This window comes from Physcomitrium patens, chromosome 26 (assembly GCF_059467195.1).
Source record: "Physcomitrium patens ecotype Gransden chromosome 26, ASM5946719v1, whole genome shotgun sequence".
Lineage (NCBI taxonomy): Eukaryota > Viridiplantae > Streptophyta > Bryopsida > Funariales > Funariaceae > Physcomitrium > Physcomitrium patens.
In genome coordinates this window covers 7,135,587-7,162,026 of record NC_143435.1, presented here as the reverse complement: position 1 = coordinate 7,162,026, position 26,440 = coordinate 7,135,587, and positions in this window count along the sequence as shown.

Below are 26,440 nucleotides of genomic sequence, written 5' to 3'. Positions count from 1 at the left end.
TAAAGTAATCAAAGGAGGAAGTATATACTTTGTAAATGATTAAGAGAATGTATCAAGTGAGACATATGAAGAAGTAACTTTGAGGTTGATTGATACCTATATCTTAAGAAAGAGATTCAAGATAACAAAGCTAAGATATGATATAATCTTTGGTATGCCATGGCTAGGTGTGAAAAATAAATAAGTTTATTTACCAGCAAGGACAATCTTTTTCAAAGAGAATTGATAAAAGATGATTCTTTGTACCTTTTTATTGAGCAAAGAGGAAAGAAAATCTACAAATAAAGACTTATTTGGAGGAATGACCCTTATGAAGAAGAAAATACAAAATAAGTAATTTGTATATATGGTGGTTCTAAATCTTCCATAAATAGTAAAAAAGATAGCTAAAGGGGTAGAATAAGTAGAGCAACTCATACGGAAATATCAAGATGTCTTTTCAATTGACCTACCTAGTGACTTGCTTCTTCATTAAGATATCTTCTTTCAAATAAAACTATTGCTTAAAGCCAAATCAACAAGTCAATTAATTTATTGCCTAGCACTAAATGAACTTAAAGAGGTGTAAAACACATTAGATAAATTCTTCAAGCAGGGCATCATTCAAGAGAGCATATTATGATAGGAAGCATATGTACTCTTTGCACCTAAGAAAGATAGTAGATTTGAACTTTGCATCAACTATTGAGGCATTAATAAACAAATCCTTAAGTATTCATATCTATTTCTATACATGAATGATCTTTTTGATCAATTTTAAGGTGTGACCATCTTTAGCAAATTAGATCTTTTGAGTAGTTATTGATAGATATTTTTATTAAGAAAGAATATAGAAAAGATGGTTTTTTATATGTACTATGGATACTTTAGATGGCTTATTTTATCTTTTGGCCTTATCAATGCTCCAACTTCTTTTATGGATGACATGAACAATTTTTTTCAAGACCTTTAGGATAAGTATGTAGTTGTCTTCATTGATGATATCCTTATATATAATAATATCTATATATATATAATTATTCAACCTCCAAAGATGCTTTTGAAGTCCACTCATTTTTAAGCCTTGTTGGATACTATTTCCATTTTGTTTGACAATTTGGACACATTACTACCTCATTGATAAACCAATTAGAGAAGGGTGCCTTGTTTGAATAAAAATTGGAGTAGCAAAGTGCCTTTGATAGGTTGAAGGAGACATTGATTATTACTCCAATATTACAATCATATAAATCCAACCTTCCTTGAACACTTGACATTGATGATTCTCACTTTGCTATTGTAATGGTTCTTCAACAAGACTTTGGTAGGGACCTTCAATTTGTGGCATATGAATCATGCAATTTCAAAAGGACAAAGTATAATTAATCACTACTTGATGAAGAGTAATTAGTAATTGTACATGCTATAAAAGTATAGTGACACTATCTATTAGAGAAGCTAGTAGTTGTTTGAACTGACCATCAATTCTTTCTATTCAATTTGTATTTGAAAAATATGAAATCACAATATCATTATTGAGAAGAATAATTACAAATTTTTGATATCTAACTTGAGTACGAGTAAAAGCAAAAATATATTGTATTAAATAATTTATTGCAAAGATTAGAATTGAAAGTCAAATCAAGAAATAAGGCAAAAGTAGCTATTATTAGTAGTATCATTTCAAATCTAACCAAAGAAATAGAAAAGAAGGAAGCTATGCATGAAGATGCTTATTTGAAGGTAGTTAGTAATTGGCTGAAGGTAAGTAATATACAATATTAAGATTATAGTCTTAGTAATGGCATACTTTAATTTAAGAAGCAGATTTGTATACTTGACAATATTATATTCCAGATGCGTATACTTCAAGAGTGACATAACATCCTAATATTTGGATATCTAGAATGAGAGAATATTTTAAAATAGATCTCATAGACATGATTTTGGATAGATTTGAATTATGATATTTGAGCTTTTGTGCTCTACTAAAAATCATGTCAAAATAATAAAGTACATAATACAATATCTCTTATACTATTATAGCCAATTCTCCTATCTATGGCACGTTGAAAATAAGTGATTATGAATCTTATTATGTATTTATTGCAGATGCCTCATAATCATACCATAGTTACTATCTTTATAGATTGACTCTTAAAGCAACTCTACTTAGCCATCATGCACTTAAATATTGATGTCTCAATGCTTGTACAAGTCTTCTTTGATTATGTCTTTTTTCATTATGGATTACTTTATGTCATTATTTCAGATCAAGATCCATACTTCATAGGAAGTTTTTGACAATCCTTGTCTCAGCTACTAGATACATGACTTGTCATATCTATAGCCTTCTATCTCCAAACAGTTGGACAAATAGAGCATTATTGTATTATGTGAAGACTTACTTGAGAATGCATTGAGAATTTAATTGTAGAAGATAGAATAGAAATTTCTACAATAAAATCTTAACTCTAATAGAATACTAAATAAATTCTAATTAAATCTTGATAATTCTAAAAAATCTTTAATCAAATTCAAAAGAAACCTGAAAAAAATTACAAGAGAAATAATAAAAAATATTAAAGGAATTGAAAGAAAATCGACAATAAACCTTAAAAGAATCCTTAAGAAATCCTAAAAAATGTTAGAATAATTATAAATATATTTTAAATAAATTTTAATGAAGTTTTGATTTAATCCTTGTTGAAATCCTAATGGACTTCAATTAAACCTTAGACAAATTCTAAATCCTAAATCAAATCCTAAAAAAATCATAAATCCTAGACCAAATCCTAGAAAAATCTTAAATTTTAGACCAAATCCTAAACAAATCCTAAATCCCTAATCAAATCCTAAAAAAATCCTAAATTAAATCCTATATAAATCCTAAACCCTAAATCATATCCTAAACCAAATCCTAAGTAAATCTTAATCAACTCAATCTAATCTTAGGACTATTTAGAATCTCAATATCTATCAATTAAACAGTTGATCTTACTTGAAAATTTACACACTTCTCAACAACTAAGTTAGCAACAAGCTTACGGAATTTGAAGATAATTGCAAGTACCAAATACAAGAAAAATTCTAAAATCCACTCAAGTGTTGATTGATGTCTTATTACGTGATGTTTGGCTTAAGAATGCACTAGGCACCTAGCTATGGAAGATAAAAGAAAAATTACAACAACAAGTTCTAATAACTTTAATAGATTCTTTAAATAAATTTCAATTAAAGTTTAGCAAATATAATAAAAAATTGATCAAATTCAATTAAAATTTTAAAAGAATTATAAAAAAATACAAAGAATTTTTAGAGAGCCTTTAAAGAAATCATAAAAAAATGACATAGAAATTAAAAAAAAATACTAAAATAAAAAATTTAATAAAAAATTAAAATAAAACCTTAATTAAATTCTAATCAAAATATAGTCAAATTCTAATCAATCTTTATTCAAATCCTTGTCAAATCCTAATCAAATCCTAAATAAGTCCTAACCAAATCTTACACAAATCCTAGTTAAATCTTAATTGAATCCTAATCAAATCCTAAATAAACCTAATCAAATCGTAAATAAACCTAACCAAATCCTAGACAAACTCTACTCAAAGCCTAATGAAATCCTAAACCTAATTTAAGATTGAATCAAACCTTAAAACAAATCCAAAGTCCTAATTCTAATTTTAATAAAATCCTAATCCTAAACAAACCTTAAATCAATCTAAAATCCTAATCCTAATCCTAAACCAAATCCTTAAATCAAACCTTAATAAATTTCAAGTAATTCATATAATAAATTTAAACTCCAATAATTAATAAATAAATTTTTGATTTTAACTTAAATTTTGGACACTTCTAAAAATTAAGTTGAAAAAAAGTACAAAAAAAATTAAAAAAGATCAAAAAAACCAAATAGACGATAACCTTAAAAATGTCCTTGGATATTGCTTGGCCTCCTTCTCCGACTTGGATGTTAATTTCCTAAAGCCAATTATTCCTAATTAAACCATTACTTTGCTTCTAAAATTTATATACTTATTAGAAATTAAGTTGACTACTTTTGTGAAAAAAATTTGCCTCAATTTAATTGGCGGATTGATAGATATCTAAGAAAACCTCACTGGTCTTCAAAATCCAAGAATTCCAAGACCTTAATCCACAAAAACCTTCATGCTTTTCAATCTTATTATTTAATCAAACCCAAATTCATAACATACATCAAGTACAACTTCATCTACAAATCCAAAAAATTTCAGTAGTAGATCTATTACTAAACTCCTAAAATTGCCCAAAACATCAATCCTATTTTATTTTCCAAAAATCAATGTCATTGAAAACAACATCAACTTTGCAAAGCTCTTACAAAGTCATTATTGAACCAAATCCCTCAAAATGAATGTTCATAAAAATTCTATCAAGTCTTTTCTTCAATTCCACTCCCAATCAACTAAAGAATCCTAGAATCATTATTGAAGCTTGGTTTTGTGCTTGAGGGTCTGATTTTGACCCGGGTTGGTAATCAGTCTTCTCCATATAACATTTTTTGTCTTTTTTGAAGTATATTTTGTTAAAAACAACTCTTTACTCCCTCCTACATATGTCTATATCTTTTATTTTTCTAATCTACCTTATTTTGCCTTATTTATGGCTCTACAAAGTAAGTAGAAGCCACTTTTCTAAAAATATAGAATTATTACTAAAAGTTTTAATACCTTCCTATCTTTTATCTATATTCTTTTATTTTATTTTTTAACTTAGCTTTTTGATAATAAGAACCATATTATTATTTTTCACTATTTATTTGTGTTATAATATGATACCAACCTCCTATTCTAATCTGAATAATAAACTTTAAGTACTAATATTTCATTTTTAAACCATTCAATTTTGTTCAAATTTTACATATATATAGCAAATTAAGTCTATTACTTTTGCACATAAATTTTACTTCAATCCAATATATAGATTGCTAAAGATCTTAGAAATTCTAACTGCCTCTCAAAGTCCAATTTTTGAGACCTCAACCTTCTTAAAATTCAATAACCTTTAATTCAACAATTCAATCAAGCTTAAACTTATTGCATACACTTTAAACAAATATTTTCATAAGTTCTCAAATTTTGAACTATAGATCTACTACCAAACTTTTGAAATTCTCCAAAACATAATATTCTTTTTTATTTCACAAATTTCAAAGTCACTCAAAATAATTACGATTTTGCAAAGCTCTTGTAAAGTCATTATACACTCAAATCACTCAAAATTAATATCTAAAAAAAAAATTTAAGTTTTTTCTCTAATTCTACTCTTTAATCTACAAAAGAACCTCCAAATTGCCATAGGTTCCCAATTTTATACTTTGAGATCTGATTTCAACCTAGATTATAACTGGTCCTTTCTACGTATTAAATTTTATCTTTTTAAATTCTGTTTTACCAAAAGCAACTCCTAACTTCTTTCTTAATATGCTTATATTCTTTATTTTTCTAATCTATCTTATTTTGCCTTATTTATGGCCTTACAAAGTAAATAGAAGCCTACTTTATAAAAAAGTAGCATTTATATCTTTAATTTATTTTCTTTTGGACTATTGTCTATTTTCTAAGATAACTTACTATAATATTTGAAGTAAGATCTTCTATAATATAATAATTTCTTTATCCTTTTGACCTATTAGTCGGGTTATATCATAATAGCATGCAAATCAGACCTTAAAAGATATACTACAAATATTCATGGTTGTTCATCATAATAACAAGGACGAATATTTGATGCCTTTAGAACTTACTTACAATGATTATATTCAAGCTCATATTAATTTTTCTTTAATATTGGTTAGCATGTAATCATGTTAATAATTTTTTATTATTCCATTGATACCAACTATCTGATTACGGAGGAGTTTATATAATGACTTATAATGGTCTTATAAGAGGTATGGCACCACCTATTTATTGCACAGAATCAACAAAAGCAGTATATAGATAACCATGAGCAATACATGACCTTTCGAGAGGGTAATAAGGTGTTATATTTTAATACCAATACGCCACTTGTTACATCAACCTAAATCTATAAATTGAAACTTTGGTGGCTTGGACCTTTTCAAATTTCTAGAGTGATTTTTGATGTCGCATACCATCTCAAGCTTCTACTACATATTTGAGTCTATCTAATGTTCTATATTTTACAATTGAAGGAATTTCATACCAAACCAAAGTGCTTTCTGAATCAATACTAATAACTACTACTACCAATTATAATTATTGACTAATAAAAATATGAAATGGATAACATTTTGAAACATTGCTATCTTTATAAAGGCAATGGATGTCTACAATTTTAATACAAAGTTCTTTTGGAAGGTTATTCCATCTATGATATAATGTAAAAACTTCTACAAAACCTCACTTATTGCCAAGAGACAATTTGGAGTTACCATCAGAAGCAAAACAAGGACATTCCGCATTAGTGGAGGAGGATTAACTATAAGACAGTATAAATAAGATATTTGTATTATTGATACATAGGAATAGATAGTTGGATCCATGTTTGAGAAATTATGGAAGTTTTCAGAATTAAGACTAGTTTGATAGACTATATAGAATCTACCATAGAATCTTCTAGAAAGAGCTTAAGGTGATTATTTAGGTGGCGTCTACTATAGAACCTTCTAGAAAGAATTTAGAATGGTTATCTAAATGGGGTCCATTATTTAAAAACATTCTAAAATATCCTAGGTGATAGAATAAAATATAAATAAGAATAGCCAAGGCCTTTTAGGGCATCTGGTTAAATATGGATTTGGACCTTTTTTTTTAGTAAAATTTGATTTTGTATCTTCCTATTCAATTTCATTTTGTTCTATTTTACTTTGCTTTGTTTTGTCTTTGTGTCCTCTTCTGTTTAATTTTATTTAATTTTGTTCTGGTCCATTTTGTCCTACTATATGATGAGGTTTTAAATTGCTATGAATTAGAAGGATCTTAGATTCTTGAAATAGATGGATCCTATTTCATCTATCTTTTATGAATACTTTTATCAATAAATTAGCAAGCATGTCTTCTATTGTATAATATTTCATATTAATTATTATTGAAGTAATTAAGTAAATATAAAAGTAGAATAAGTTATATTATAAAAAATATTATTTTAGATAAGTTTCCATTGATTAAAAGATTGGCTCTTGGTATATAAAAAAGCCAAAGAATAAAGTAAATGAACAGACTAAGTATCTTATGGATATAAAAAATATGCTAAAAATATATTCATATAATAAACAAGTTATCAATGGATAGTTTCAATAAAATATTAGATGGATGTATTCATCAAAAGATGGAGATTTTTTATTAGAACACAAGCCACTATTTATAAGTAATGAATATTGGAAGTAAAAGATATCTTACTTTATACTCTCTTTGCAAGCAACCTTATTAAAGTTATGTATTGGTGACTTCAAAGTTCTTTTTCTTTGATAGGATATTAATCCATTCATCTTTAGTTAAGAATTTTGAAGTTATTTGAAGTCTTTCTTATTTTGAAGAATAAATCTTATAATTATTACTAATATTAGAATTTGATATCTTCTAAATTTTCTTTTACATCTAATTATTAATATAGTTTTTCTTACTCATTATTAATTATATTTATTATTTTAGAAGTTATCAATCAACTGAGAATGATATTATAAAATATTAGTATTGTATTTCTTTATTGAGATATATTATTGATACACTAATATTATTCTTTTGTATAGTCATAAGAAGATATTTGTGGAATTACAAGTATTCCTATGAAAATTGAGAATGATTAAAGAGTGAAATCACTTATTTACTAACAAAAGATGTATTCTAAGTTTGTAAGACAAGAAGACCTTATTTATTTAAGAAGCTTTAACTTCTTTTTTTTTAATTCTTTCTTATATACTACTTTATTAGACATGGCTTCAAGTGAAGGTGAGGATTTGAAAGTGATTGAAAAATTAAGAGGTGATCATTTCTACGATTGGAAGAAAAAAAATAGAGCTTTTGTTGGCTTCACTAGACCTTTGGAATATTATTGATGGAAGTAAAGAGCTTCTAAGTGACAATGTTGATGACAAAGTAAAGAAAGAATATAAATATTATAAAATAAAGGCTTTTGATATAATTGTATCAAATTCAAATGATATTAATTTTTCACATATAATTGCTCGCAATGAATCAAAAGAAGCATTGCAGATTCTTTGTAATATTTATGAGAATAGAAACCTTGCTAACATTCTATAGACAACAAAGAAGTTAATAATATAGATTGTAGAAGAAGATGACATCATGACTCATGTTAGCAAGATAAAAATACTTGTAAACCAACTAACAATTGATGATAAGTTTGCTAATAATAAGAACATTGTGTTGACATTATTTATAAGTCTTTTAAGTTCTAAAACTACTTCATTATGGTATTGGAATCTATCAACATGAAAGAGCTTATTATGAATTATGCCACATCAAATCTTTTCTATGAAATAATAAAGAAGAAAAAAAAATGAGCTTCAAAATGATGATTTGGCTCTATTTTCAAGAAAAGGCAAAGACAATTATTTTCACTAATACGATAATTTTAAAAAAAATCTAAAAAAATATCATATTTTTAAAAAATCAGATCACTTTATTAAGAATTGCTACAAAGCTAAGAAAAGAGATAAAAAGAATACAAATAATTATAGAATAGATATTAGTTTGTTTTTGTAAGATATTGATAAGATAGACTAATAGTCCATAGAATAGTCAGTTCAGTAGGACAGATGGTTAACTTAATTATTAAAAGTAGTTAATTATAGGATTACAATTAGAATCTGAAAATCAGGAGCAATTATATAGGAGTTGTAGAAGTTTGTTGGGGTTCCAGACTATGATAGTCATGAACCGAGGTAAGCTTGGTGCTACCTCTTTATTTCTTTATTGTTGAAAAGTATTGGATAGTTTCTGAATATTGAGAAGTAAGTCTAGGGAATAAATCAGAGATTGATTTATGAGTTATTGATTATGTAATTGGAGCACTGAGTGATTGAATTATATGAGGAGTTATTGAAAGATTATGATTGTTGTTTATTGAGAGCTGTGTGTGTTTTGATAGAAGAAATTTAAGATTACAGAAATTATGTGAATTGAGATTGGTTGGACTAAAGTCTATTATTTCTGGTGTTAGATGAAATTATTGTGTTTTGAGTGATCTTTTGAGAGTGTAGGATTGTACACTATTGTTATCAATTGATGAAGGAGTATTGTTACTGGGAGAAAGAATTGTAGTATTTTTTGGTATTTTAATGGTTCGGAATACGGTTAATTGTGTAATCCTAATAAGTAAAACTCATGCACTTAGTCTTTTCCTATGTTCGAATCTCCCTACACAGGTTTATTCTGAAAAGAATTATAGAATAAGTAAAATGACAATCACATTTTGGCGCCACTACTAGGGATAGACAATTGCATTGAGTGTTAAAAATTAACTGCCGATTTAATTAGGTGATAGATAGGAGGCAAATTCAATAGAATATAATGAAAGAGTATGATTATTAAGAATGAGAACTTAACACTAAAGATAATACGACAATCAAAAGAAAGAATAGTGAGATTGTAAGCAAGTAATTTGTTGCATAATAAGCAAGAATGAAAGTTAAAAAAGAATCATTGACGAAGTTGAATTAAACCATTGTTACATACTTGTTGGCATATCCGAGTATGTCAAGAAGCTAATCGACATCAAATATTTCAAAAGTATATACCATTAGAGTAATTGCTAAGAGTTTTCGGAGAAAATTTGATCAATAGATAAGTATTTTTCTTGAGGCCGTTAATTGCAAGTGGGAGAATCACAGAAGAATTGGGTACTCCATTGGATATATTTTTAATAATAGAAGCTTTCAATTTCATCAAAACTAGTTTTGTAGAATGGTATAAATTACTGATCAATGAGGACCAATTCAGAGTATTTTAAAATCTATCATTTTTATCTCCAATTCAATCGAATAACTTTGTAAGGAATAATAATAGTAAATTAAAAAAACTTGAAAATTCAAAATAATCAATTGGAGAAGGTGCCAATTGTTTTAACAAAAGATTAAGTGAAATATTGTTCTCTTCAATGGTGACGAGTGATTTAGCGGTTCTAATAATAGTACAAATAGGTGACATGAGTGATTACATAATAAGTATGGCTCCATTATCTATTTTTAGAGATTTTTTAGATACGAAGCCTGATCAAGATTTGTCTTAGTTTTTGATAACATATATAGCCAATAATGGAAGAACTGAAGATAATTGGTTATGATGGTTGTGAGCAACCTTAAAAGACACGGCATTTGAATGGTACAACTGTCAATCAGTGGGACAATTTTCCAATTGAGAAACATTGAAGAATATATTTTTAATCCATTTTTGTCCAATTGGTTTTGAGGATCGACTTCGGGAAATATTAATGACTAACACAATGAGTTGAAAAGAGGTAGTGGAATCATACTATGGTCTTGTGGCAGATATGCTCCACAAGTGGCTAAATCACCAAATGTCAGAGGCTTTTGTATTATCCATATTAATCAACAGATTGCACCCACCCGAACAAAAAATGTCTGTAAAAGAGGCTCAAACAAATATGGTAACTACATCTCTTAATAGAACCAAGGTTTAGGAGGAATGCTATTATGATCAGTTTTTAACTAGGGGTGCCACAATGATTCTAGTTCAAGGCAGCTATCAAAATTCGATTTGGAACAGATCAGTGGGTTGTTATCCACAGATATTAGAAATAGTCGCCAATTCCAGTGCCAATATTTAGGGGCCAGTTAATGTCACCGCATTGCAAGCTATACCACCAAATGTCACAACAGCGTATGCTCCATATTTTTTATATCAACAAGCGTTAATAACAGCAGAGTTACCATTTATACTAGCTCCAAAAGTTTCCAATGAAACCTTGTTATTGAACCTGACGAAGAAAATGGAAGAAATGGTCGTTAATATGGCTAAGAATAAGGAGAAGAGGCACAAGCCTATCAAAACTATGACCAATGTATGATACAATAATTGTAAGGGCCATAGTCATTTGGTATAAGAATGCCCTTCACCCTCATAAATGATGGATCAATGTACATTTTGCGCAAGAAAATACTTAATAGCTAATTGTTGGAATTAACAAAGGTAACAATAATTCAGTAATCAGACTATGATTCCACCAACTCAATGGAACGTCAATCAAGTTCAAATGGGAAATACATTTGGATAGAATGGAAATCGATCTAATCAATAAAATTGAGCATTCAATAACTTTCAAAGTTCCAATTTTAATTAGGGGTCTGTATCAAACTCTTAAAACTATGATAAAGAGCAGCAAAGGTATCAGCATTATGTTCTATCAGCATTATCGAACAAAGTATCTTCCATATCAACGAGACAACCAGGATCATTTTCTAACTCTACATGGAATAAGCCTAGTAGGTATATACCAGTGAAGACATCCAATATGCTTGATGGAGGTGCCAAAAGACTACTTCGTTATTTTTGTTGTAGATAGATTAGTCATTATGGGAGTAAATGTCCCAATCCTACAGCTAGTAATGATTATGTGCTAGTGTGTGGGAATTACAAGCAGTCAGGGCATATGTATCAATAATATAATGCTCCGTTCAATTTCAATAATCGACATTAACAGATTCAAAGCCAAGGAAAAATTGAAGAGATAAATCAAGGTCCTCAAGTTCTCCAGTAAATCGAGTAGAATGTGTCCAAGTTGTTCTTACCAAAAGTCAGCAAAAAACCAATTCAACATTTAGGTGAGCTTGATGCAAAGGGCAAATTTAACTCAATTACGAGGACATCTACTCTAGATCCTATTACGGGCCTCTTACCTAGTATGACACCTGACTCGGTTGGACAATCCAATAAAGTCCCGATTACGAAGGCTTCAGATCCATTCCAAGTAGTTTCATTCTCTACGTAATTTTGAGAAATGTCCTATCCATTGAAAGATCCTCTCGGGGGCACGCATTTTAAGGAAGCTCAGGCTATTATTCCAGTTCCAAGTCTAGGGCGGAAGAATATCTTACCTCTCGGAGTTAAACTCAACCCAATGAAAAGAAAGAAGGTATCAGAAATTACCTTAAATATGGAACCCTATGACATTTTGAAGGATCTAGATGCTATTCAGCCTTCTATTTCTATGAAGCAATTTCTAGCGGTGACACCAGGATCCATTCTATATTGAATTTATTATTAACACGGCATAAGCAAGGCAATAAGGAAGTTTGTGAAGTTAATTTGAACCGTAACTCAAGTGTCTCACCCATCAATGTTTCGATTGATAGTATTATGATCTCAGATATTCAAGTCGATGGTGGTTTCAGCGTCAATTTAATGAACATTGATATAATGGATGCTTTAGATTTGGAACACTTAGTACCCACAATATTGGTGTTAAAAATGGCAGATCATAGCCGGGTTAAACCAATAGATATTTTATGGATTGTTTAAACTATAATTATCGGTATTGCATATAAAATCGACTACATTATCTTTTGGTTATAACATTCAACTTTATCGTATTCAATTTTATTAGAGCAACCTTAGCTTTATCAAGTGAAGGCCAAGAATGATTGGAATTGGGGTACTTTGATAATTGGTAAGGATGGAGATAAAATGGTATTACAAATGTATCCAGTATACTATCACAGGGAGTCTCAATTGTCAGCATCTAAATTCACATCGAACAATGAGCTTAGCTTCAATGATGACATAGTAGTATCGATTACGGCGACACCTGTGGAAGCAATTCAACACCCTGGAGTGGTATATCTATGTGGAGGTCTAGGGAAATATTTGATATACCTGCCAGATTTAGAAATATTTGCTAAAATTAGTATTGATTGAATAATCAAGTATGACATATACCATGTAAGTACCTTGGACATGGAATTCAGTACTTTGTACATGTCGGACTTGTCGACTGATTTTAAACCAGTGCGGGAGTTATAATAGAACATTGCCATTGCACTTTTATGTCAAACTATCAACTTGGCGACCACAGCAGAGCCTTGGACAATTAAGGTCTATGAAGGTATTAAAGAATAGGAGTTGACCTATTAGACAGAATTTTTCTTGCATCATAAATCAGCTTTTGCTTAAATTTATGATAATCTAAAAAGTATCCTTGTTGAAGTCTGTGAGCATCATATCATTTTAGAAGAAAATGCTAAATCGATATGGCAGAGGCAACATCACCTTAATCCTAAATATTCTCTCATAGTGAAGGAGGAATTAGACAAGCTTCTTGTAGTTGGTTTTATTTACTTGGTACCAAATAGTGAGTGGATTTCTTCAATCGTGATGGTATCGAAAAAGAATAAGAAAATCCAAATTTGTCAAGATTTCTGAAAACTTAATGTGGCCACCAAGAAAGATTACTTCCCATTACCTTTCACGAATAGTATATTAGACGTCATAGTAAATCTCGAATGTTATTCGTTCTTTGATGGATTTTTTGGATATAATCAAGTTCAAATTGCATTGGAAGACCAACTCAAGACAACCTTTACTACGGATTAGAGCACATTTGCTTATCACGTGATGTCTTTTGGATTATGCAATGCTCGAGCCACATTTCAGAGAGTGATGACTTAAGCCTTCCAAAAATATCTCTAGATGTTTATGGAGATCTTTTTAGATGACTTTTGTACATTTAGTACAAAAAAAAATCATCTTAATTGTCTAGACAAATGTTTGGCTTGGTGCATTAAGTATGGAATATTGTTGAACTCTGGTAAGTGTCAATTTGGTATTTCGTCTTAAAAATTATTGGGACATATCATCTCCAATCGAGATATTGCTACGGATCTTGACAAAGTGCAGCATATAATGAACTTATCCAAACTAGAGACGGTCTCTGGTGTTCGAGGGTTCATCCGCTATGTTAGTTATTATTGCCACTTTATTTATTCGTTTGTAGTTATTTGTCAACTTTTAACGAACTTACTAAAGAAACCTTCGTTAGATGGAACTAGTCCACTTAGGACCATGGAGTGTACTGTGGCCTTTGAGGCATTAAAGTCAAAATTGGCCTCTGTATCAATATTGGTGGCACCTTGATAGATGGAGCATTTCCATGTGTACTTTGATGCATCCAATGTGGTTATTGGATCGATGCTAAGTCAGAAGGATGACCAAGATCTAGATCATCTCATCTATTATGTCAATTAGGAATTGGTGGTTGCCAAACATAATTATACTACTACTGAATATAAAGCGTTGGGTATGATATACTCGATTCAGAATTTTTGGCACTATTTGCTTGAATATTTTTTTAAATTTTATGTAGATCATGATGCCTTCAAATACATGATTAATGAGCCTCAATTGAATAGATGCATTGTTCGATGGGTATTACTTCTAGAAGAGTTCAATTTTACGATTGTTGTATGACTTGGGAAGAAACATGCAAATACTGATCATTTATCCTGGTTGTCTAATATTTTTGGCAACAAGTCTGTCCTTGATGCTCTTCTTGATGCCAAATTATTTGTGGTGGATGTAATTTCTCCCAAGTATAGTGAAATCATTCAGTTTTTGACCTTCCATACTTTTTCGCTGACTTTTACCGAGAAGCTTAAGAAGCGACTTATTCTGAAGAGTGCCCCATATACAATGATTTACAATATTTTGTATAAATAAGGTAAAGATGATATTTTAAGATGCTGTATCTTTCCAAGTAAAATATAGTCGATACTAGAGGGTTGTCATTTGGATAGTTGTGGTGGTCATTTTACGGGCGACAATACTGCTCATAAAGCTTTAATGGCCAAATATTGGTGGCCTACAATGTTTTTTGATGCACATCAATTTTTTTGTCGTTGTGATCCTTATCAATGAATGAGTTGACCCATAGATACTTCAGCCATGCCATTAGTACCAATCTTGGCACAAGCACCATTTAAAAAATGGGGTATTGATTTTGTCGGTCTCATCATACCAATATCAAAACTTGACTAGAAGCGATATATTTTAGTCGCCATAGATTATGTAACAAAATGGGTAGAGGCTATTGCTACTCGCCATGATAATGCCAATATGGTGGCCACTTTTTTTTACGAGAATATTATAACTCGATTTAGGTGTCTGAAAGAATTAGTTAATGATCGCGACACCCATTTCATAAATGCTACCATAGCCGCCTTGAAAAATACATATGAGATTAAGCATCGAAAAACTACTCCATATCATCCTTGCACAAATGGACAAATAAAAAAGATCAATGGAATTTTGTACAAGGTCTTGATTAAGATAATTTCAGAGGCGAGTACCGATTGGGAGACCAAACTTTTTGTGGCTTTGTGGGCGTATCGTATCGTATATAAAGTAACAACTAATACTACTACGTTCCAACTAGTTTACGGATAAGAAGTAATTTTACCTATCGAGTTGGAGGTTCAAAGATTATAGATTGCCTTGGATGAACGTCTTAGTGACAATGAGTCATTATACTCTCGGTTGGCGAAATTAGAGGAATTGGATAAAATATGGACTACAGGTCTTTTAAACATGGAAGCAATTCAAAAATGGAAGAAGAGTTACTATGATAGTAAACTGCATTTGAAGATTTTCATGCCCAATGATTTGGTATTACTATATGATAGCCGATTTACTCATTTTTCAGAAAAATCACCAAGTAGTAAGAGAATAGGAATAAGGCACTAATTAGAGGTCATTCTTTGGTGTTGTTTTGAGTTGTTGTTGTTGTTGTTTTTTTTTTTTTTTTTAAATCTCACATTGCCATTTCTTGTAATTCTTGTGTATTCAAAACTAGTAGTTCTAGTTAAGAGTTTGAGAGAAGGAGCGTCATGGAAATTGAAAGTATAAAGTGATCTACAAACAAATAGGATAGTGGCTAAAATGTGAGAGCTAAATGCACATCAAAATCACCTTCTATGAGATGTACGTTGTTGTATTACGTGCTTTCCTGCTCGAGAACACGCCGGGCGTCTGGCTGTAGAAGGTAGTATTGAGATTCGTCGATAGTCAAGCAGTCTATCAGTTTTGACTCCTGGAATATAAACGACTGCAACAATGTACCGTAAATCTATACGGATGCTCTTCGACTGCTTGTCGAAGTCCTTTTTGCCCCAGCCGATAGGTCTCTAGACGTTACAGAGAACCCCGAACAATCCAAACTGTTAATCTTCAATACAGCTTTGTACTTACGATCTTGTATCCACTGACTGTCTTGTTAGATTAATCCAATAAATTTCATTCACTCTGCATACTCAATCCTATAGACGCCCTTTTAATCCTTCAATCACAGACATAACTCGATTTCACAAAACAGTCAAGAGTATTTTAACCCACTTCATTAAAAATCTTGATTCACCATTACAATACTGACTTCAGCAGCGATTGCCTCAGCCTTCCCAAAACTCTACGAAGAAGAAAAATCCAAATTCTCTGTCTTTCCTTCCCCGACCCGAAGCATGAAGCTCCTCTCTCTAATCCCTTTGATCTTCAAAAACCTCCAATGAAAACCGAACTAGTAACCTTGCAAAAGCTTGAAAACTAGCTCCCCCCGATTCCCAGAGAAAAAAAAAAAAAAAAAACCCCTCTTCAAAACTATATCCCCCCTAACCTTATCCTCTGAATTTCTTCAATCTTCCATCTTAGATCCGGAATTGGCTCCCACCGTCAAGCTTGGATCCAAAATTGACTCTCGCCGTTAGAGCTTTCTCCTCCGTTTTTACCTTTAAGAAATCCATTTACCGAAAACAACGTTCCCTGAAACGACACAGAGAATAGGACAGCCTAAAACAGAATTGAACCCCGTAATCGGAACCACATTGAGTCGCCCGACCAATTCAGGTCTCATATTGGATAAGAGTTCAGTAGTAACCTGGATATTCCCGTAATTGGGTCAAATTTGTCCTCGCGTCAGATTGGCTAAGACCCGTAGTAAGACTTGGATTTTCCATAATTAGACTGCATTGGGTTGACCGACCAATTCAGGTCTCATATTGGATAAGAGGACCCGGATGGATTCTCGAAATTGGATCGAATTGGCTCTTTGAACCCGTCGTGTGAATTGATCCTTCTCTTCCTGCTGACTCCCGTTATTGGAATCGAACGGAGTATTTCAGTATGCCCCGGCTGACTATAACGGAGTGACTGAACCTGACCACTCAGTATTTGCACTGGAGTTGGTCGATGCTCCCAATATTTGAGGTAACTGAATATCAATAAAATTCCCCTTTCTTTTTATTTTCACTGTATACTCGTGTTACAACATGACATCCACCCCCTTTGAACCTGTGCATCCTCCGGTATACACCAATTTATCCAATTGCTGTTTGATTCAGAATATATCCTCTACGTATTTGTCTAGTTCATCTTCGTCACCTTCATTATCCAAATCACTTTCATCTTCTTGCTGCGGAATCTCTATACCTTGATTAAGGTCTTCCATATTCATCTCTGCGTGTCTTTATTTAAATATTTTTACTCGCTTCCCTGCAATTGGTATTTTCAATTTTGTACCATCTAACTCCCGTAACGAGTAAGTCGCATTATCATGAACTGTTGTTACCACATATGGTCCAAACCAACGTTTTGAAAATTTTCGCAAAGTATTATGTTGATTACCCAGACTATTGTCATAAACAAGTACCCAATCACCTTCCTCGATTGCTTTTGGTCTCAATCGATGTTGCTTATCGAATCGCGCCTTGTTTTGTAACCTCGCTCTTTTTAACCTTTCCAATGCTATCTACACATCTTCCGTTCTTTGCTCCAATTATCGAATCCTAATAGCCAGAAGTTCTTCTCTTGTCAATCCATCTTTCCATAGTAGCATACTCCAAGTAAGTACCTTTTCTTCAATCGGCATAATTGGTTTTTGACCTATCATGAGTTCTACTGGCATATATCCTATCACCGAGCTATGTGTTGTTCGATCAGCCCATAATGCAAATGACAAAAGCCGTGGCCACTCTTTAACTTTCCCATTACAAGCTTTAACTAATGCTTTCACAATCGGTGGGTGACCACGTTCGCTTTTTGCATTCCCTTCTGGATTATAAGCAGTAGTCAATGATAGTTTAACTCCACATCTTTCAAAGAACTTACGAGCTTCTTGTGCATTTAATTCTCCACGATCTGCAGTGATTTTTCCTACGCACCCGTAACGGCAAATGACATCTTCAAGCAAAAACCTACAAATCCCCTCTGTAGATTTTGTCCTCAATGCTCTTCCTTCTACTTGATTTGATAAATCTTCACGAGCTAAAATCAAATATCTCATCTGCCATAACCCAACCGACATAATAACCAAATCAACAACCCATTTAAAATGAATAGCCAGAGGATATGTAGGATGAAGACCATCTCGGTGTCGGATATTAGAATACGATTGACAGATTTTACATGACTCTACAAATGAGAGCACATCTCGATACATATTTTTCCACCAATATCATTCCTTGAGTTTAGCAAAAGTAGCCCAGATTCCTCTATGCCCTGCCCATAAACTATCATGAAACTTCTTTAATAATTTTAGTTTTTCTTTCTTTTTGCCTATCACTCGTTGTGGCATCCCAATTCCTTTCTTCGGTCTCTTCCATAAGAATCCATCTTGAAGTAAAAATCCATATGCTTTTTTTCTTATTTGTTTGAATTTTTCTGTAGACCAATTTTCTGGCTTAGTCAAGGTATTCAAGTAATGACCAATATCCAATAATTCTCCTTCATAAGATTCTTCAAGAAATAGCTTGTCTTCCCTGTTGAGATTTGATATTGAATAGAATTTCAATCCGACGTCATCAATATCTTCAACCATTTCGTCCTCCCTCTCGTATCTTGCTCGAGATAGCATGTCTACTACTAAATTGCCCTTTCCAGTAACATGCTTAAATTCTGGATTTAGTGATTTAATATAAGCAATCCATCTCAACATTGCAATATCTAGCGTTGAACAGTTAATAATCATTCCAAGCAATGGCAAGCAATTTGTTTCAATTACTACTACTGCCCCAATCAAATAGTCCTTTTCAGCTTTCATAGCCGAAACGACTCCCCAAAGTTCTCTTTTGACTTGCGAATATGCACGCTGATGAATACTTAAAACTTTAGCCCCAAATCGAACTGCAAATCTACTCCCATTTGAATCATCTTGATCCACAGCCCATCCAACGGCAATTGGACTAGCGTCTACAGTAAGAATCACTAGTCTATTGCACTTATAATCAACCTTCCTCAATATTGGAGGTGACATCAATAATTTCTTCAATCTTTGCATGGCCTGAATATGCCTTTCTTCCCATTTAAATCGGTAACCCTTGCGTAACAGTTCATATAATGGATCCGCTATGTGAGCAAAATGAGGGATCCAGATTCGATAAAATACACATGCACCCAAAAACCTGCGAACCTCTGTTAAAGAATCACAATCCTCTTTCATCCTTCCAATTGCATCAACTTTAGTCGGATCTGATTTTCTTCGGTAAGATCCACATAAATGTCCAACAATTACAACCTCTCGTACTCCAAATACGGACTTCATACCCAATAATGTAAGATGAACTTTTCCAAGCCGAGTTAAAATCTTTTCACAATCTTGTATATGATCAACAACATATTTGCGACACCCCCTCGTATCTAAAGTTTCATCCTTGTCTCCTTCTCTGCACCCTTTTATAGGAACATCATCCAAAAAAGGCATAGTCTTTTTTGGAATAAAATCTCTCAATACCTTATTCATCCCATTCATCATATGTGCAACTGAGTTGGTCGCGCCTTGAGGAAGAGTGCACATTCTAACCAATCCAAGTAGTGTCCTCATTATTGTCATATTTCTACTTCCTTCGGCAAGTTGAAATTGATCATAACCTGAATACAAGTCACCCATTGAATAGATCGCCCTTCCAGCAAACGCCTCGGGAAATTCATCCACAATAGATCCAATTCCTGTATTTCTGACAGTTACTGCATTCACTGGTTGCATATCTTGAATAAACCATAGTGACCCATTCTTCTTAGGTACCGTAAACCATCGACTAGAATACGGTGCAAATGAAGGTTCCAATATTTTCATCTTTATCTTTTCTTTTAATAGTTCAACCAATTTAGGTAAATGTGCCTTCGGTACTGGAATCGGTCTTAGATTCCAACGAACATGCGGTACAGTGAAGATAACCATAGGTGTGACAATATTTGAATCCACACACCCAATTTCATGAGATTCGAAGGCAAACGATCTACCTTGTTTAGCCAACATCTTTTTGAAGCAAGTAATTTCCTCCGGCAATAAAGAACCATCAGAACCAATCTTCAATTCTTCAAAAGTCTCTTCAGTAAATTGATGTCCAATACTCATTGGATCTCTTAAACTTGCTTCTTTTGATGCTTCTCCCATTTGTTCTTTAGAATCCTCTGGTAATGGTCCGGCAACAGGCTTTACCTTCTTATCTGCCGTTTTATATCTCGTCTCTACTGTGACTTCTGGTGCTTGAAAAGATTCAAGCATGGTATAAACCTCTCTCAAATGAATCTCAACAATCTCATCTTTATCCCCTAACCCAATAGATGTAATCAATTCCAATGAATCTTCCAGTCCATTTTCTTCATAAACACCCAAAATTCTCTCATCATCTTGTAATGCACCTATCTTGCATAATTGTCCTTCAATATTATATAATCTTTTTCTTTCTTTTCTTTTAAAATCATCAACTTTCTTATACATAATATTTCCATTCTCCAATATACCAATAAAACTCGCATCAAAGGTACCTTCATCTCGCGAGAGTAGGTCCTCAATTGTACCTCCATAATCTCGCTTTACAGTGGTACCTCCCCAAAATCCTAAAATCCTTCAACAATCTTTGGCAATGGTTTCTCCCTCAACCTATCTCGATTCCGTTCATGGTTAGGACGTACTGTTAGAAATTGTATAGCTTTCCTCTCATCTTCGCTCCGTACCCTTGCATAAGCAGAACCATCGTCAAGTACTTTTGTTTCCATCCGTGTTGCCGTGATATAAGGTTGTCCTAAAATCAACGGATAAGACGTTGTATCTTGAATGAAGAAATGTTGCTCCGTCGCAACATCCCCAATCCGAATTTTGACATCTGGACAAGCTCCATATAATTCGCTCCGTGTGTTATTAGCTGCTCGTATTGCCCATCCATGTTCCATATCAATTGGCCGTTTTTGCTTCTTATAAAGATCTTTAGACATGAGATTTATTTCAGAACCATGGTCGACCAAAGCAACTATTGGTTCATCTATATCTCCTACCTTCACCAATACCTCAGTAGTTGCCCTTGCCCAATGCTTTCGAGTATAATGGCTCAAAGTTTCCATTTCCTTGTTACTAGAATCTTCGAAACGTACTCGCTGATTATACCCATTCTTTTCATTTGTTGGTTGCTTGTAACCAATATCAACCTCTTCTTCATCTCTACATATTCTTGCATCAATAGCATGACTCATTCCAGTTTCGCCCATTAATTGCCTCTTTCGCTTAATGCTGTCAATGATAACATCATGAAACTCCTTCTTTGCAATTCCCAAGACTTTTTTCAATGTGAATTCCACCTTAGCGTTTAATATACGTTCTTCCAACACCCCTTTCAAATTTGTTGCCACTTCAATGTCAGAAAGTAGCTTATAAGCAATTGATTTGCCCTTATCTTTTGTCTCCGTTGTTTTTTCTCTCAATGATGATGAGGTATCCTTTACAGGCAATTCTTGTGAAGCTGCCTCCTGAGCCTTGTCTCCTCGAGTTTGCCTCTTAAAAGAATTTCCTTCTCTAGTATCATCAAAATTTCTTCGTCTCTTTTCTTCCATCAAAGCTTCATGTTGGCTCTTAGCAATATATGCATGAACTGAAAGAGACTCAACAGGATCCTCCCAACCTGTTCTACCTCGTATTATAGCTGCAGTTCTCAATAACGCTTCTCGAGGTAATTTCCCTTCTTGCATTGTAGAAATGGCAGAAGCCCAAAACTCACTAGTTTCCGTACTTCCACCAATTTCATCATCTACTCTAGCACCATAACTTGCACTTTCTCGTGCTATTGTTTCATGCTCTTTTAAGTAATCTTGAATCAATGCTCTCATTCCTCCCTTGCCAAAATTGGTTTGAAGAAGATCCTCTCTATTTTTCAATGCTATCTTCTCATCTTTCCAGCAAATAATTCCCTGCCATATCATATTATTAAATTCATTGCAATCTTTTCTAGTGTGTGAAGCATCATCACACCAAATACATCTTTGTACATATCCTTGTTTTTAAACATTCTTCGAATTGTTTATAGAAGTATTTGATTTGAAGATCTCGCATTCCTCCTGAAGAAGTGTAATTTCTTCCATACCCATATCTGCTTTCTTTGACAAGGATGTCGAAGGTTGAACTGTAGGCATTGTTGGTGGTGTTGTACGTATTGGAGCTTTGGGTGCTTGTACTGTTTTCGGAATATTGCTCCTATCCTTCCTCCTTTCTTTTTTTGTAAGCAACCCCACCGCATCTTCAACGTTCTTCCACTTCGTTGTCAATCCTTCATCTTCTTCTTTGTCTTCAAGAAGGGGTTCTAATTTCTCTTGCAATTCTCCATCAGCAGCTTGAAGAAATAGATCAACTTTGTTCGGCTCCAATGTCAATTTTTCTACCTTCGATAATTGAGAGTACTGCCTCTCAAATTCTCTTAGTAGCTCTGTTGCTTGCAAATTCTTATTGGGCCGTTCAATCCATCCCAGAAACAGCTTCTTAGTAACGCGATCAGCATCTTTCAAGAAATATTCGTCTTTCAATGCATGTGAAAAAACCTCCCATGAATTCCCATAACGATCCGTAATCGATGTAATGTGGTCTCTTATCTCTGGTATCGTGGCAAGTCCAAATAGTGCAACCATTTTCTTCTCAGAAATCCGATTTAATTCCATTTCACGAACATAACATCTTAAATACCTTGAAATATTCCTCCCATCAAACTGATCAATTTTATTGACCACTGCTTGCAATGCTTTGGTTGCCAAAGCTTCCTTTCGATCATTGCTTTGCTATTGCTGCATTGACAATGAGAAGGCTTGAAACAAACTAGCAATAGACGGATCCATGTGCATACCTTGTCCTTTAGAAGACTCCCCACCAGAAACTCCTCCCAAAAATCCTTCCAAATTTTTATTTTTGTTTTCCATAAAATAAAGATAAAATCAACCAAAATCCAATACCTTCTACCTCAAGCTTTCACGTCGAGTTCACCACTTTTTGTCGTATTACGTGCTTTCCTACTCAAGAACGCACCGGGCGTCTGGCTGTAGAAGGTAGTATGGAGATTCGTCGATAGTCAAGCAGTCTATTAGTTTTGACTGTTGGAATATAAACGACTGCAACAATGTACCGTAAATCTATACGGATGCTCTTCGACTGCTTGTCGAAGTCCTTTTTGCTCCAGCCGGTAGGTCTCTAGACGTTACAGAGAACCCCGAACAACCCAAACTGTTAATCTTCAATACCGCTTTGTACTTATGATCTTGTATCCACTGACTGTCATGTTAGATTAACCCAATAAATTTCATTCACTCCGCATACTCAATCCTATAGACGCCCTTTTAATCCTTCAATCACAGACGTAACTCGATTTCACAAAACAGTCAAGAGTATTCAAACCCACTTCATTAAAAATCTCGATTCACCATTACAATACTGACTTCAGCAGCGATTGCCTCAGCCTTCCCAAAACTCTACGAAGAAGAAAAATCCAAATTCTCTGTCTTTCCTTCCCCGATCCGAAGCATGAAGCTCCTCTCTCTAATCCCTTTGATCTTCAAAAACCTCCAATGAAAACCGAACTAGTAACCTTGCAAAAGCTTGAAAACTAGCTCCCCTCGATTCCCAGAGAAAAAGAAAAAAAAACCCCCCCTCTTCAAAACTATATCCCCCCTAACCTTATCCTCTGAATTTCTTCAATCTTCCATCTTAGATCCGGAATTGGCTCCCACCGTCAAGCTTGGATCCAAAATTGGCTCTCGCCGTTAGAGCTTTCTCCTCCGTTTTTACCTTTAAGAAATCCATTTACCGAAAACAACGTTCCTTGAAACGGCACAATGAACAGGACAGCCTGAAACAGAATTGAACCCCGTAATCGAGTCCACATTGAGTCGCCCGACCAATTCAGGTCTCATATTGGATAAGAGTCCAGTAGTAACCTGGATGTTCCCGTAATTGGGTCAAATTTGTCCTCGCGTCAGATTGGCTAAGACCCGTAGTAAGACTTGGATTTCCCATAATTAGACTGCATTGGGTTGACCGACCAATTCAGGTCTCATATTGGATAAGAGGACCTGCATTGGATTCTCGAAATTGGATCCAATTGGCTCTTCGAACCCGTCATGTGAATTGGTCCTTCTCTTCCTGCTGACTCCCGTTATTGGAATCGAACGGAGCATTTCTGTATGCTCCGACTGACTGTAATGGAGTGACTGAACCTGACCACTCAGTATTTGCACTGGAGTTGGTCGATGCTTCCAATATTCGAGGTAACTGAATATTAATAAAATTCCTCTTTCTTTTTATTTTCACTGTATACTCGTGTTACAACACGACACCCCGTTGACGACCACATATGAGATCAAGCATCGTAAGACCACTCCCTATCATCCTCGTGCCAATGGGCACATGGAAAAGACCAACGGCATTTTGTGCAAAGTCTTGACTAAGACAATTTTAAGGGCCGGTACTGATTGGGAGACCAAACTCTTTGCAGCTTTGTAGGCTTATCGTACCGCCTATAAAGTAACTACCCACTCTACTTTGTTCCAATTAGTTTACGGTCAAGAGACAATTTCACCTATCGAATTGGAGGTTCCCAGTTTACGTATTACCTTAGACAAACGTCTCAGTGACACCGAGTCTTTACACTCTCGGTTGATGAAATTGGAGGAATTGGATAAAATACGGGCTGTCGCTCTATTCCACATTGAAGCCACTCAAAAATGGAGTAAGAGTGACTATGATAGTAAACTGCGGCCGAAGTATTTTATGTCCAATGATTTGGTATTGCTGTATGACAGACTATTCAATCATTTTTCGGAAAAATTTCAACTTCGCTGGCATGGGCCATATCGCGTAATTGAAGGATTTTTCAATGGGTCTGTTCAATTGGAGGATTTCATGGGCCATCATTTCAGTACCCGCATTAATGGGAATCGTTTACGGTTATATAATACCTAAAACCCTGGACGGATTTTATTTCATTTGAGGAGAGGGGACTTCGAATGGACTCAGGAGGGACCTAATTGTGGTATAAGGCGTAGAGGCGGCTGCAAGGATATTTAGTAATCACTATTGTGTCAGATGCGAAGGAAGTGAGAATGGACAGTATGGGTACCATGTTGTCGTTCTCATCACTAGGTAATAGAATAGGAGTGGGGCTCCTATTAAGAATTATTCTGTGGTATTATATTCTGTTGTTGCTTATTTGTGTTTCATTTTAGTGTTTCGGGCATACTGGAGAGTCGCATTGATGGTTAGGACCTGTAAGCATTTGAGTCATGGCGATTGAAAGTACCAAGAGAGCTGTAGATAGAGATGAAAGTGGCCGGACTATGAGAGCTAAACGCACAGCAAAACCACCGTCTGTGATAATCGTTACCAATATGGAGCCGATGAAGTTAGAAATCTATTGGACGTAGAGAAAAATAAGGGATTTTTGGACTGCAAAGCTGTTCCAGTTTTTGCACCATTCAGAGCATTTATCATCAATCAATGTGTCATTAGTGGAGGAATACATTAAGAATTACGACCCCAAGGATGGATCGAGTGTCGTTCAAGGGCAAATTATTGGGATTGATGAAACAATCCTAAAAAAGGTGTTGTTTCTTCCCATTGGAGAGATGGCAGTAGGGACTGATGAGTCAAGCGATTTCAGCCCAGGTAGATATTTCAAGCGAAGAATGTCATCTTTTGAAAGGAACCAAGGATGGCGGACTCAAGAGGCGATTACACCAGAATATGTGGAATGATTGCGGTTCGTACTGAGGCAGTTAGGATTGTACCGACACTCCACATATGTGTCAAAACGATTATTGTATGCAGCAGTAGGGGCGTTTGAAGGGATGGTGTTCAACTGGGCGACTTACGTAGCTACTCGTATTCATGCGAAGATAGGAGCCAAGTTCAAATTGAGGAAGTTCACATCTTTGCTTTGTTCAAATTATGTGTATGCTGTCATCGCGCACACATTGCGTCAACCACCGTCAGAAGAGGAAAACCCTATACCAGTGTCAGTACCTTTGCAGAGAGAACAAAATTTGTTGGCACAGAATCACAATGCAGCGGATGTAATACACGAAATCGGAGAATCAAGTCATATAGTGGTTCAAGGAATAGTTCTGGTTATCGAAGCAGGACGGGTTCCAAGTGGTGTTGCGGTGGAAGAGGAGAATGAAGTCCC